Source organism: Paramisgurnus dabryanus, chromosome 15, assembly GCF_030506205.2.
Source record: "Paramisgurnus dabryanus chromosome 15, PD_genome_1.1, whole genome shotgun sequence".
NCBI lineage: Eukaryota > Metazoa > Chordata > Actinopteri > Cypriniformes > Cobitidae > Paramisgurnus > Paramisgurnus dabryanus.
The window spans coordinates 2,254,553-2,270,850 of record NC_133351.1 but is presented as its reverse complement, the minus strand read 5'-3'; the positions used below and the strand labels follow the sequence as shown (position 1 = coordinate 2,270,850).

The 16,298-nt window shown below is 35.0% G+C and overlaps 1 long non-coding RNA gene across 1 annotated transcript; it reads left to right on the top strand.

The window, feature by feature from the left end:
- Positions 1-9,980: 9,980 nt before the first annotated feature.
- On the top strand, positions 9,981-15,283 carry LOC141280842 (uncharacterized). Its single transcript, XR_012335135.1, has 2 exons — positions 9,981-12,180; positions 15,028-15,283. It is a non-coding gene; the product is annotated as an uncharacterized lncRNA (long non-coding RNA).
- Positions 15,284-16,298: the final 1,015 nt, after the last annotated feature.

Sequence of the window (16,298 nt, the reverse complement as noted above, 5' to 3'; positions counted from 1 at the left end):
AGCATTTTAAAACATGTCAGCAACTCCTAGTAACTGATAGGTGATAACATTTTTACACAGCGGGGTTAGTTGTCACACAGTGTTATAATGAAGCCTCAGGTATACAATGATAATGATAATTAAAACAATGTAAACACTATTAATTAAAATGATAACTGTTAATACAATATCATAGGAAATAACTTACAATTATGATTTTTTTGTCTTAATTGTACAGCCCTTTCAAAAAATATTTATATGCAGTGATGCATAATACAAGGATGGTTAGATGAAGTATCATGGGTGGATGAATGTGTGGATATCTATCTATTATAGGCAGATATATAAACAATATCCATCTTTAGTATATAGACAAAATTGTATTGAATTATTTGTGTTAAAATTTTCAAACCCTCTGTACAATAAACCCCACCTATGGGGTAACGTTTGCACTCCTGGCACTTTCGGCATAATTTTATAATAACCATAGGTCCCACAAACAAACTTTAAATGTTCATTTATAGCAGAGATGTTGTGTAAAAATGTTGATTGTGTAAAAAAAATATCAATCTAACTTCAGTATTTTTTGAATGATCCAAAGCCAAAAAGCGTTACTTTGTGCCCCGCTCTCCATTATGTAATACTAGTCAACATTGTGGATCAAAAAGTTAATCAAAATTGTCCTATGACAAGAATGGGTACATATTTGGGTTTTAGGACAACTTTTATGAAAGGTTTTGATCCACTTCAAATGTTGACCAGTTTAATTTGAGATTCATACATCATCTGAAAGTTGAATAAATATGTTGATGTATGGTTATTTAGGATAGGCCAACATTTGGCCAAGAAGTTCTTATCAACACATATTACTAGAGATGCACCAATATTACATTTTTCCACCAATACTGATAGCCAATTATTCAGATTGATATCTGCCATTGCCAATACCGATAGCTTACATTACTTAATTTCTGAAATTAATCATGTGTTACATTTATATAGTGTTTTTCTGTAATATTTAAAGAGATTTACACATGAAAGGGGATTCTTCTCAACCACCACCAAGTACATTTTCTGAATGTTATTCATTCATATAATAACATCTGTTAATATTGAACATTAAACTAGTGATGTTTCTTTACATTTTAAAATTAATTGCATTTTCTTGTTCTCTTGGATATATCATCCATAACTATCTATACCGATAGCTTTTATCGACCAATACCATTTATTGGCCAATATCGATGCACCTCTACATAGTACTATTGATAAATACATTTTTGGAAATATTTATGGTAGTTAATTTACTAAATATCTTCATTGAACATTATCTTTACTTAATATCCTATTATTTTAATCGATAATATTGACCCAAATAATGTATTGTTGGCTATTGCTAGAAATATACCCATGCTAGTTATGACTTTAAGGCTTCTGCTCTGCTTACATGCAATGACCTCGTCTTGAGTTTTTATCATCATGTAGAATCAACAACACCAAACAAAATTGCAAAAAGGTGTAAACGAAGATGTTTGCGTTTCTGCATGAAGTGTCTGCAGATGCTTAATACTGAGTTTAAAGCAACCCCTGAGCAGAATGTTTATGATTGTGTGTAAACACTGTAATGATTTGGTATAAGTGAAGATCTGCTAAGGTCGTTCAGTAATGAAACAGGATTCAGAGTCGTGTGAGTCTGATGCCTCTGCTTCAGTCTCAGTCTGTTACACTGAATAATTCATCATGGTATTGGGGTAAATTACAAGGTGAACTCTCTCATCAGTAGGCAGATTTTTATTTTGTGTTGGTATGAATGTGTTACAATAACCATTTGTAAACTGCTCTATGACTATATAGGGGTTGTAAATACACACATATACATACAAATCTGCATTCAAATCTGACAAAAAACAAGTTATTTTATTAAGCAGGATTACTTTTTAGTGCCTTTAAATGTATCTCCCTCCCTAGATTCTGTAAGGGACCCCATGTGTGTTTTAAATCTTTTGCTTGACTGTATGATAAAATCAAAGTCTCCAAACTTAGTTCAGATCTTGAACTCATCCCAGGGATGTTGAATAAAGTATATTCTGGAAGTCAACCAAACAACCTGACCAACCCAACCACCTGAATCTACAACGCTGATGTGTGATATCAACCTAAAGTCCTGAAGCCAAAATTTGTTTCTAGCTGTCGATCAGTAATCCACAGGCATTAATCGAAGTTGAATTGGGCAACGGATCACACAGACTTCAGTAAAGACAAATGCAGACTGGGTCATTGGGTTCAAATTTAAAACTTGGCAGTAGAAGTCAGTAGGATACAGAGCAGTATATTGCTTCACAGTATTGGCAGTAAATTGCATCTTACATTTTTTTGCAGTGAGGCACATGAAATAAACCTCAGAAGGGTTTCATCACACCTATTTTCTCCATCAGTAGAACATAAAGACTATACCGAAAACAATTGGTATTTTTTGTTGCCGTGATGACAATGAAACACGCTATGATTCTCATTTCACTTTATTCTTATTTTATTTACTTTATTCAGTTACAAGTACATTGTTTTAGAGTAGCTGGTGGCACAAAATAAAACGTGGTGATATTCTAAGTGAAAAATGAGAACTATATTGTATGGAGGAAGAGCACTTGGGAGCACTTTGACCTCGGGCGCAGTAATATTGACAAAAATTGACTGAGAGGGAGAGTTCTCGGGAGTGATGATGTTATTGCTCGCCAAAGTGCTTCAAACTAAGTCCCCTTTCACAATACAATATAGGGCCCTATTTTAATGATCTAAGCACAATGTCTAAAGCGCACAGCACAACGTCTAAATGGGCATGTCCGAATCCACCTTTGCTAATTTAATGATGGGAAAATGGTTGTGCGCCGAGCGCATGGTCGAAAAGGGTTGGTCCTATTTTTTTATGAGTAATGGGAGTATTTTGGGCGTAAGTGCAATAAACCAATGAGAGTCTCATCTCTCATCCACTTTAAAAGCCAGTTGCGCTGGCGCTATGTCTAATCCCTATTTAGATGACGGAAACTGAAAAACTAAGCGGAGGAAGAAGATCCCCAGTTTAAGATTAATGTTAAATAATTGTATTGATTTTCACTTGTATTTAAATTGTTTGTTTTTTTAAAGTAAAACCTTTAAAACCTGTTTTCTTTTAGTCATGAAAGTAAAAAAGCAGGCTTTTAATCGCTTTAAATGTATGGCTATCCAATATTATCAAAAATAATTTACAAGTATGTAAGAAAAGGTTTGTACTCTAAAAATACTTTATTTGTAACAATCAGGAGATAAAGAATTTATAAACGGCTCTCTGCATGTTTCAGCACTTGGACAGCGTCAGTTTTTTTAAGCATTAAAAATGTTTCTCATCTCATAATATCCACAGGTACAGAGTCATCATATACAATAAATCCATGAGGTAGCATTTAAAAAAAAACAGATGTATTTGTTTAAAGCAAAGCATTTATTTATACCAGGCTGCAGGTGAAGCAGCTCTTTACTCCTTCTAACATCTCATAATTAGTCCTCATTTATGTCCAAGTGACACAATAATAATCTTTTACATTCAATCCTTTAATCTTTCATATTTAAAAGCATTTTTGTGATGTTGCGCATTCATGTGTGTGATAAGCAACTCGCGTTGTTGTCCGGTCTATAGGCGCATATTACTACTGCGCTCTTTAAATAACAAAAAACATATTGCGCCAGGTTTTTGTTGGTCAATGGCGTAGTCTATTTTAGTTGCCTCAAAATAGCAATGCGCCAACAATGAACACACCTCGTTTTCAGACCAGAACGACCATGGGCGCAAAAGGGGGCGCAAATGCATTTGCTATTTAAACAACGTGGCGCTAAACATGAAAATGATAATTGCGCAGGGTGAAAACTAGCAAAATACACTTGCATTGTGCATTGCGCTGCACTGCGCCGGGTGTAAGATAGAGCCCATAGTGCAAATTTTTTATCAGCTTAAAAAATTGCCACGTTTAATTTTGTGCCAGCATATCTACTCCTGTAATTACTCATGTAACAGTCTTAAAATGGGGAAAACATGAAAGTGTTTGGTGGCTTCTGAATTCATCGCTGTTTGGAGCCATAGGAATAAATGTGGCTATGTTAAATGCTAACACATTAACAAAGATTAAGCACACGCATTGAAAAAAGATATGTATTTATTTTTTTGTCTTGTTGAGGTAAGAACATAGTAAAAAATTGAAAAACGGTGGTGTCTTCCTTTAATGCTATTTCATGCATTCTGACTTATTAACAGGGCTGGGTTTTGGCAAGGGCCTCACGATACAATGCAATGCGATACGATGCTGTGCGATGGGATTCGGTACGGTACACTGCGTATCGTGATGCATGGACCATTGTACAATGTGTCACGTACGATACAATATGCTGGATGCTGTGATACATTTCAATACTTTTTAATTTTTTTTAATCAAAAATGTAAAAAAAATAGAGCAGATTTTTTTTACTTTTTTTAAGGCAAAGTGCTTCCACACGTCGGCTTTTCTGCCATTTTCTCACTTCCCGACAACTACAGCAGTGGCGGAGGTGGTCGTTTGACGCACACAGAGGGATTTAATGGTTTTTAAAATATCGATAGTAGAGATTGAAATATCGATACAGCTAACTATCGTGATATTTTTCCCCCGGTAGTGTATCGATATTTTTGCGCAGCCCTACTTATTAACACAGATAAAGAGTTGTAATCCTCATGCTAAACAAACCAAAGTGTCAATAAAGCAGTTGAGCATGTGACACAGTATTTCTGAGCCAAACTCATATGTTTCCTACAAGTTTCGGAAAAGTTTTTTTTCAAATATGGGTACCCGTTATGTATCAGTGACCCCATATTCCTTTTATGTGCACTTCCCCCTAAAAACCACACCCACATGTCAATCAGAGTGAGAGTGAATGAGGATGCACATTAGCATTGTTTCTTCGAGTAAGTCACAGACATCACTTCACGCGACAGCTTTGTTTTATATCAAGAATGAACAGTGGCACGAAAAAAGTCTTATGGAAACAATAGATGTAGTTAGTTTATACAGGGTAGCAGTGGAGTTATTGCTTTTGTGTTTGTTTAACACTATCTGGATTCGGTTCATGAGTCGTAGGCGGTAAGTAAAAATGCATCAAATATGTTGGCAATTGGCGTGTAAGTGCATATAATGTAAACGACACAAACATGTAGTGAATCATAATTTATTTAGAGATAGAGGGATAATGTTTTGTGTGCGTTTATTGTTCGTGACCCGGAAACATTAACTAGAGCTAATCTGTCTTTTATAAATCTGATAAAACTGTCTAAAGACACTTCAGAGATAATAAAGGATGTAATACTGCTCTATAGGTACTCAAGATTAACAGGCGATAAGCAGAAACAGCATGTGGGAGCTTTAAGTAAATAATAGTAGGAAGTAGATAGATTTTTCATGATTTGATTTGATTTGACAAGATTTACTAAAACTGTACAAGAAAAAATATTAATAGTAAAATATTATTTAAAAATCATGATCTAACCATGATCTAATCTAAGCCACACATGGGTTAATAACGACTATACTGACATCTTTCGAAGTCTCTAGTTTGGAGTCCAGCCAGCATCTCTTGTGGGTTCTTCCTGTTTAGCATCAGGAGACAGACAGGAAGCATCACGTGTGTCTAAGAGCTCTGTAAAGAAGATCTGGACCAATGCCAGCTGCAAAAGCCAAAAGAAGGTGTTGGGGTGCAAGCATCATAATCCAACTTCTAAAATAAAATAAAGCACATTATATTCTTGGAAATCAACTTTTTATTCAATAGCTGGTCTCAATGGCCTTGTTATTAGTTTCAGGTGGCACACTAGTTGGTTGGTTGACAGGAGCTGACTCAACAGTTCAGATCTGAAGTAACCTCAAGGAGTGCATCAATCTACCTCAAAACAACATATTTGAAAGATATTCAGCATTCTGTATTATGAATGATGTCTGCTTCATTATTCTTATTTGATATAGCACTAAACCAGTCCAGACTAGCTCTTCATTTGCAGCCTGTAACCCTTTGTGTATGTATGTGTATGCGTGTGTTTTAAATCAGCAGTAATCACAGAATGAGGCACAGTGTTAGCCTGTATGAGGCGTGGGAAGGACCTCTTCAGGTCACCTCTCTTCTTGTCACCCAATTCATTACCGCTGGTCTTCTGCTCTGATAGTCACTTCCAGATGGAGCTTTATGACACCGTCATTTATCATCAGAAACACTCGTTCCTGTATCAGAGATGTATAAAGTACTAGGTACCAAGACTTGAGTAAAAGTACAAGTGCTCTATCAAAAAAGTGACTTGAGTAGAAGTTGAAGTGCTCTTTAAGCACAGCACTTGAGTAGAAGTACTAAAGTATTAAACATGTTTTGTACTTAAGTATTGCAAGTAGTTTTTTTTTAAATATACTACTCAAGTACTGAAAGTAAAAGTACAAGTATTGTGTAATGTAGTTATTAAAGAAAACAGTCACAAGTTTGAATATAATATTGTTTATATTATTTCAAATGTTTAAGCTAAAGGACACTCACAATTCCTTTGGCTGTAGCAGGAGTACAAGGACATGAATGTTCAGATAATTCAGATTAATTTAACTGATATGGAGATAGAGAATCAGGGGCGGATCTAGAAAATTATTTATGGGGTGGCAAGGGGGTGGCATTAGAACTAAGAGGGGAGGCAATGAAGTAAGCATCCTTGCATGGTTGTTGTGGATTCAAGAAATTATATACTGTAAATTCTACAGTATATTCGGTGTATACACTGGACCCGCAAATTTTTATAACATAAAAAACGCAACAACAAATGTTCCTATAAGTACCCAAGCAGCTACCTTTAGCATCTCTACTGTAGCACCCTTTGTCTTAATACTAAGTTAATACATACATCTTACCAATATCTAAAAACACTGACTGTAACCATGATGAGCAAGGTTGAACATAATGGTATAAAGACTGTTATATAAATAAAATAGGCTTGCCTAGTTTATATTAATGTAAAACATATCTGAAAGGCACACATATCTTTCTCTCATAACCCTCTTCTTTAATAATTTCACTCACTTCATGATGGATTTCTGTCTTTTCACTTCTTTTTAGCTCTTTGCCATCCATATGTTTCTTTCTTTCATGACTTCATCTCCTCCTCTGCCTTCCACAACATATTTTTCTGTTTTATTTGAACCTTCCACTCCCATAGTATTTGATTGTTCTATTCTTTTTGCTTAAAAAATGGATATAAGCCTTTCTTTTCATAGTATCCTGGAAAATGCAGCATTAAGTTGTTTTTCAAGCTTTCTAAACATACACAACACTGAATAGTTTTGTTTCCTTAATGAAGACAAATAAAAACTTCAGGCAATATCATAACGAGCGATTTCATATGCACGTATGGAATATTTTGATTGCTGAAGTAGCTAACAAGACATGACAAGCTAACTCTAGAAAGAACTGCTTAAAAGATATTTACTGCTTACTCAAACCAGCAGTTCAGTTGTTTTAACTACCAAGCAATACCTCAGGCAATATTAAGCAATCAACAGTTTAATTTTTATCCTGATTCAACATTTATCTGTGAAATATGACCGTATTCAGTACTCTGATTTGCTGATGTGATGCTCAACTTAAATACTTAAAGACACTAAAGAGAAACCAACATTTTTTTGCCAGCATGTGATGATGTGAGGTGCTTTATTAGATCAGAATTACTTGCTACAGACGTGAAGAGACTCTCTCTTCATGGGCATAAGTTGCACGGTCATAAACATTCTTGCCTTTCACCTCAACGATTAAAAGTAACGTTTGTGCTTTTTATACTTTGTGCTTGCGTCCGCTACCTTTGTTTTGAGATCGTTGTACTTGCCATCGCTTGTTGCGGGTTTGTGCGACTCGGATCACGGATGGACTGCAGCGCGAGAACCGGGCTGCATGCGAGTGCCTTGGATGGGGCGATGCATCCTTTCACAGCTTCCAAAAATCTCCAACCACACCAGAAAACATCGCTAGATTTATCCTAGTCACTTTTTTAATAAAGTCGCTAAAGGGGACTAAAAGTTTCTTAATCTAGCGACAAAGTCACTGTGCTGACTTTTTTTACACTGTAAAAGACTTTCTGCTCGGAGCCTCGGACTGACTGTTCGTGCTTGTGTATGAACTCTGCTGCCTCTGGTTGGCTAACGATGGAACACAAACACCAATCATCATCAGATATGTGTCTCCCACCCCTAAACACACGCAGAGAAAAACTCATATTTGTGAGTGAGAGGGAGGGAGGGGTCCGCCCTTCACTTTCTCCTATTGGTTTAGACCACGATCTGTGTGTGTTTCTAATGTGTATCACCGCTCCGGCAGTGATAATGTGGGTTTGGAATGATTCGTAACATTTCAGTGTAACGAGTAACTATGCAGCACATAAAAAATGTATCGGAGTAAAAGTATTAAACTCATCGAAAATATGTACTGAAGTAAAAGTGGAAGTAGGAGAAAAAAATAATACTTCAGTAGAGTACAGATACTGTCTTTTAGTACTTAAGTACAGTAGTGAAGTAGTTCTACTTCGTTACTATACATCTCTGCCTGTAATGAACTTATTACACACATAAGCTCTCATACAGGTTGTTGCTTTAGCTATAGCTTAGCTTATTTGCTTTAGATTCAACATGGAAATCATTTCAATCTGATGTTTTTTGAACAAGGCAGAATATTGGTTGGGGCTTGATTTTATCCACTGGGAAGTGATTCGATTGTAAAAGAGCCATTACAGAGGCAGGTGGTTGGAGAGGAGGGTTTGAAAATTAAGATGGATTGGTGATTCAAAGTCGTTTTAGAGGCAGAGTTAGTTATGACATTATGATAATGGATTATGAAGACATTTTATATTATGTGCACTGATAAATAATACAGAATAAGGTCAGGCATTAACATTTATAATTTATGTTTCTTTGATGTTGCACTGAAACCAATTTTGTCACAGATTTGATATATACATTTAATGCAGATTGAAAATTTGATATTCAGATCATATTCAGATCTTTGACATTTGATATATAAATCTGAGCACAGTTTGAGACATAGTTGAGCTTTTTTTTGAAACTGTAAGGGGGTTGAATGTGAGATTACTTGGACATCTCAGGAAAGAACAGGAGACAAAATGCAGACGTCTCTGTTTGCTCTCCAGGTAAAACAGTAGAAATATTAAAACAATCAATTTGGCATTTTAGGCAGTGATTTTGTGAACTATTTCCCATGATTTGGAAATAAAAGTACTGTAAATGCACGAACACAAAATGTCAAGGTTCATATAAAGTAACACATGAGTAAACACACATGTCCTCTGATTTTTAAGGACTTTCCATTTTGCTGAGCTGTGCTTTGTGTTTTCTGCACAGCTTTCGTTTTTTAGCTTGTTTTTCTCTGTTGTCCATCAACTCGGTGACCTTTGTGATGTGAAAGCCCATTGGTCTGCCTGCTCTATAGACCACGCCCCCAGGAAGTCTAGAAAACAGCAGCAACATTTTTAACAATAGAACAATGTCAGTGATTTGTTGGTTTTAACAATCTGTTAGCATAGTTCGATTTGAAGGACAGGAAATGATGATTATAATGAAGGAAATGCCTGGACAAAGACAACAGTTTGTTTTTGATGTTTATCTGTGTTAGCGTCCAGTCATAGAAAAATACCATAATAAAAATTGAAAGACCTAAAAAAATCAAACTTTGTTCAGCACAGATCTATGTCTCATTTTATTTTTGAACAGAGTTTACATAGAAACCTTAAAAAGGGTTATTTGCTGCGATTTCATGTTTTCATTTGTCTTTGGATTGTTACAAGCTAAGCTTTATAAAAAATACAGTCTCCAGTGTTGGGGAAAATTACTTTTAAAAGTAATGCATTACAATATTAAGTTACTCCCCCAAAAAAGTAACTAATTGTGTTGCTTAGTTACTTTCCCAGGTAAAAAAGTAGTATACTTTAGTGTATTAGAAATATGATTGAAGTACATGAAGTATAAAACAAGTATGCTTCTACTTGTTGTACTTAATTTAAAGAGTATTTAATATGTACTTTTTAAAAGTATACTTCCAAAAAGATATAATTAAGTTCAACTTAACAGTCCAAAAAATAAGTATACTAATTTACCAGTAATTCAATTATCTTTTAAATGTACTTTTTGAAAGTATACTTCAAAAAATATGTAATTAAGTTCAACTTAAGAGTCCAAAAAATAAGTATACTAATTTACCAGTAATTCAATTATCTTTTAAATGTACTTTTTGAAAGTATACTTCAAAAAATATGTAATTAAGTTCAACTTAAGAGTCCAAAAAATAAGTATAATGAATTTACCAGTAATTCAATTATCTTTTAAATGTACTTTTTGAAAGTATACTTAAAAAAAGATGTAATTAAGTTCAACTTAAGAGTCCAAAAAATAAGTATACTAATTTACCAGTAATTAAAATATTTTTTAAATGTACTTTTTGAAAGTGTACTTTGTTGTCAATGTATTTTAAATTGTATAGAAGTTTATTTTTTTAAGTGTATTAAATTTGACATACTTAGAGTGACAATTCAATATACTTATGGGAAGTATATTTTTTGGAAATTAATTGTTAATTTACTTTTTTAGCATACTAGGATCTCACTTCATTAGAAGTGTGACTTCTGTACACTTTATACAGTACACTATAAAATAAGTGTATTTTTAGTTGCATATCAGAGTACTTTCATAAAATACGTTAGAATAATAAAATGTAGGCTATACACTGCATGAAAAGAGCTGTATCCAGACAAATACGGATGGGAAATCCCTGCTAAACTTTAGGTTTGCCAGATAAATGAGGCAGAGTGCTTGGAAACGTAATACTCAGAAGTAAACTCGTGAAACATCCAGAAACCTTGTGTATATGGATGTATACTGGTGGAAGTTTCTAGGAATCCTCACAGCTGGTTGTAAGGAGTGCTGGTTGTGAGGTGTGAAGGGTTAATGACAGAGTTGCTGTCTCTGTTTTCAAAGCTGGGTGGGGGGTTCAAGGCAGCACATAACATAAAAACATTATATATCTACAAGTGTGTTTACTAAATACATGTATTATTATGCTAATGTAATTTAATTGATAAAGGTTTTTTTTATTTAAGAAAATCTGAGCATCACTCAAAATAACTGTCAACATGTTTGTCAACTAAACATGTTTTGTAAACGTTATACATTTTATAAAAATATTTAATATTTTTATTATTGATAAAGTATAAAGAACAAATCAGTGTGAAAACGCAGATTATAAAAAGTACATAAAGTGCCAGCAGAGGATCCAAAATAATGAAAAAAAAAAAAAAACATCCAATGCAACTTGGAAATTGTAGTCAAAATACATCTACAGCAGCATGCTAAAGCAGTACCAACGCCAGGGCAAAAGACTCAAATTCCCAGAATGCACCTGCACCCACCCATTCATTCCCACCAATCAGGATCAACGGCATTTTTCAAACCGCTACTGACTCGTTTTCATGCTAAACAGTACGGCTGAGGTAAGTTTGACTTTCATTCCTTTACATCGCGCAGATCTGTTCCATATTTGTTCCTATTTTGTTCTTCACTGTGATTATTTTTGTCTTTATGCGAGAAGTGTTTTAATTTAAAGCACACACAGGAAACATTAAGAGTAAGTTATACACTGTACACAGTAACGTTAGGAACTTGAACATGCGGTTTTTCAGTGAGCAAAGTAACATGCAAAATGCCTGATAAACGAATCAATTCGATGTTTAAAACTTTAAAAATAAAACGGCAAGATTACTTGTGTTGGAGATGTTCAGCTAACTGTAGCAAATGGCTCTTTCTGCTATTTTAAACGATAACCTTAGACGATTTCTGTTGTTTAAAAGCTCATTGCTGTAGGTAAGTTCTGATAGATGCTGCTTATTTTGCAAGCCTGTTTTAATAGCTTTATTCTGTTTAGTAACCAAGCCAGCTTCACTTTAAGTTTAAGATAAACTAACGTTAGATGTTGTTGTAAAGAAGCTTGGAGTCAAAATATATTTTAAAGTTGTATGATTGTCTTCTTTTTTAATATGATGTCTATCCATGTTTGTGTTTACAGAGGTCATGTACCATGTGGTCGACCTTGCTGACGCTGAAGAGGTTTCTGTGTAAAAATGATGTAAGTTAAGTTTAATCTTTTAATTTAATATTGTTTTAATTCATGCCCATGTCATGCTGGCTACCAGTCAAATATCGCATACAATTAAAAATACTATTAATCACCAATAAAACCTTAAAAGGCCCAGCACCTTCGTATCTTAGAGAATTAATATCAGAATACAATCCAACACGTACACTGCGGTCGCAAAATTCTGGTCTCTTAATTTTCCCTAGAATATCAAAAGTGTCTAAGCTCTGAAATGATTTGCCAACTGGTATCTGTGAATCAGACACAGTCAATCACTTTAAATCTAAAGGGACACTTCACCCATTTGTATTAAGCTTTGTATCTTTAGAACCCCAGTCATGTTTTTGAATGGTCATGCATCATTTCCTGAGACAGGAGAAATACAGATTTCAGTGTTGCACTTCCTTCTTTCAATTATGTAAAAAATTATAATTTTGCATCATTGAAAGAAGGAAGTCCAATATCTTTGTTGAGGTGGTGAGACTACAAACACCCCTTTTTTAGTCAAATAGGCACCAAATTCGAAATGTATGTTACATTTCCACTACAAATATGAGACACTTTCAATAAAGATTAATGTTTCTACAGGTGAAATGCTCCATTAAAGGATAATTCTGGTATTTAACACTTTGAGTCTTATTTCTGGTTTGTTTTGGATGAATTACAGTGATGGACACTGTAATTTTGACAATGGGTCGTGTCTTTTTTTGACTCGTTTAGAAGCGTCTCTTCACTGCTTCAGAGTGGAAGTCAAGGGTCATGCACAAACATGTCATTAAAACAACACTTAACCTTCATTTTCAAAACTGTCCCTTACGAATATTAACCATGGTTTTATTGTGGTAAAAGTGTAGTAACCATGTTTGTTTTGGTCAATTGATTACTATGAGCAAAACCATGGTTGTCAAAACCATTGTTATTTTGTGGTAGCTATGGTTTTACTACAGTAACCATGGTTTTTTTGGTCTTAACTGTAGTAAAACCATGGTTAATTTTCGTAAGGGGTGCTACTCACCGAGTGGTTCTTGGTGTTCGTTGATGATTAAAAACAAGTAGTGTAGCGAAATACAGTTTCTGTGGTGTTTTATTTGGCATTTTGTAAAATTCCATTGACTTCTCTTGGAAGACTCATTGCTCGCTGATATATCACTCTGCCGCCGGAAATGGAAAAGGGTCTGTTTACATCTGGTTGTAGTTTTTTCGCTCGGTTTCTCTCAAAAGGCTAGCATGAGCAGAGCAACTGTGCCCTCGGAGTAGGGCACAAATTTTTCCCATATTTGATGGCTCAGTGACCAGCCTTAGGTTTGAATTTGAGCTCGATTGTGACTGTCTATACGCTAGACACCAAGTTCCGTTCAGCATCCTTGTTAGGCAAAGTGGTTGTCGCCATCAAGTGGTCAAGAGTGTGCTAACGCTTCAGACTCAAATATAGAGCGGAAGTATATACGTGGTTGTGAGGTGTCTGAAAAAATAGATCCACTATAGCAAATAACACGGATTGAAATCATACATTGCTCTGATATATTTGTTTTTAATCATCAACGAACACCACAAACCACTCTGTGAGTAGCACAGTTTTGAAAATGAACGTTAAGTGTTGTTTTAATGACATGTTTGTGCATGGCCCTTGACTTCCATTCTGAAGCAGTCAAGAGACGCTTCTAAACAAGTTAAAAAGTCAAGACACGACCCATTGTCAAAATTTCAGTGACCATCACTGTAGTTCATCCAAAACAAACCAGAAATGAGACTCAAAGTGTTTAATACCGGAATTATTCTTTAAGACTTTTTTTCTTTAACAAAGCATTCACATAATTTGTCTAGTAAATTATACTTATCTCGCAAAAGTTAGCTTGTACGGAACAAAGCATTCACATAACTCGTCTGGGTAATTTACTAATGCCGCAATAGCTAGCCTGTCTGGAACCGAGCAGATATTAAAACACAACACTGTGTGACACTGCATTACATGTGAATGGCCCCTACGCTAATAGGATTTTGTTTCTCTCTCCCTGTCTCGTCCTCAAACCCGAGGACATTGAGACAAACAGACCAGTTCTGGCTGCCGTGGAGGTCAACACACCACTGATCTACTGGCTGCCCTTCAACGTGATGCCCAGCCGATGCCTTACCACCAACGGAACTAGGGCTGCACGATAAGTCGCATGTGTTTGTCAGGCGCATCTCCTCAGTAATGCCGGTTCCTTGATTAGTATTAAATCGCCATCAGCTGTTTTCAGATGTAGCAGCTTTAACTACACAGAGCCGTAGTTCACTGACAATCGGGGCAATTTCGCATTAATTATCGCGGACGTATCGGCTGCGATATGTATGCGATATGGCCCAGCTTGTCAGGGAACTACGGCTCTGTAGTTAAAGCTGCTCCATCTGAAAACAGCTGATGGCGATTTAATACTAATCAAGGAACCGGCATTACTGAGGAGATGCGCCTGACAAACACATGCGATTTATCGTGCAGCCCTAGACGGAACCCGTTAAATCTCCTTATCCGTTTACATCCCATATATATATGTGTGTATATCTTTTCCTCCTAGGACTTTTTGTTCCTCCCTGAGGTTTTTCTCCTAGGGTTTTTTTTAACCCCGGGGAGTCAAGCAACATTGGCTTAACTTAGCACCCTCTTGTATACGAGACATTATTAATTTGCTCACTTGTAAAGTTTATTCATAGCCGCTGTATTTTGCTACTTATATTGTCTGTCGATTTTTCTGTTTCCCCTGCTTCTTTTAATGTAAAGCTGCTTTGAAACAACTACAAATTGTGAAAAGCGCTATATAAATAAAATTGAAATTGAAATGTCTCTTTCCTGTTTTACAGATGCAGTGAGGGAGTGATTCCCCAACATCGAGGTGGCAGAGATCCGGGACCTTCTACGGAGGAAGTGCAACAATGCCAGTTACAAGGCCTCCAGTAGTTCAAATCAGAGCTAGATGTCCATATAGTACAAGTTGTTCGCAATTGTTCTCTTCCCGGCATTTCAAAGAAAGTCGACTGTTTAAGGTTCCCCATTTTGCCAATATCTGTTTTGTGTGTTACTTTTGTGTCATTAATAAAGATCCTTTTTTGAAATGCAGTTTGTAATCTGTTTGTGTGCATTTGAACTGAATTGTTATATTATACACTTGTAGTGTAACAGCAATATTCATGCTTAAGTATAACAAAATGGGGATAAAAGTACAAATTAAATATACTTAAAATATAAAAAATACACTATAATAATATTGCACTGAAAGTACGTGTCTATGATGTTTAGGTTATAATTGAAATTCACTTTAAAAACATTATTATTGTCATAGTGGGACACTTTAAAAGCACTAAAAATAGTTAGGAAGTGCATTTGTAGAGCACTTGAAATATTACAGAGGCATACTAAATTAACATAGTTTATACTAATTATAAGTATGATAGCAGTATGCACAAAATGTACTTAAACACAACTATAATTTGTGCTGCAATGGCTTTTTAAGTGTATTTCCATTAAAATTGCAATACAATGCAATTGTACTGTAAGTGTGCTTAATTACTCATAAATCTTGATTTTCAGGAGTGTATTTTAGTGCACTTGAAGTTTAAAAAAAGTTGTTCCATTTTAGCATACTATTTACACTTGAAGTGTAATCAAATAGGTGTAAAGTTGAAGTTAATACATAATTGAGTACACTTAACTATACTTGGATTTGACGAAAATAGTACAAAATCTAGAAAATATACTTAGTACACTTTTTTAAAGTATATTTTTAATAGAATTTTTTTTCACCTGGGTGTATGGAAAGTAATACTTACGTTACTACTTTTAAGTTACTTTTTCTTTCTTGTCTGAGGCTTGATCTCTTTCAGGCTTTGCAGGTGTTTTTTATGACTGAAAGATCTACATTCAGAAATCGCATATTTCCACCGCAAAAATGTCAAGCTTTGGCCTGCAATCTCCGTTTCTGATTCAAATTGTTTCCGCTTAGTTTTTTATCAAAGTTAAACTAAAAAGTAACTCAAATATTAATGTGTACATTTATAAAGTAATGCGCTACTTTACTTGTTACTTCAGAAAAGTTCAATTCAATTTCAATTCAATTCAATTTTATTTATATAGC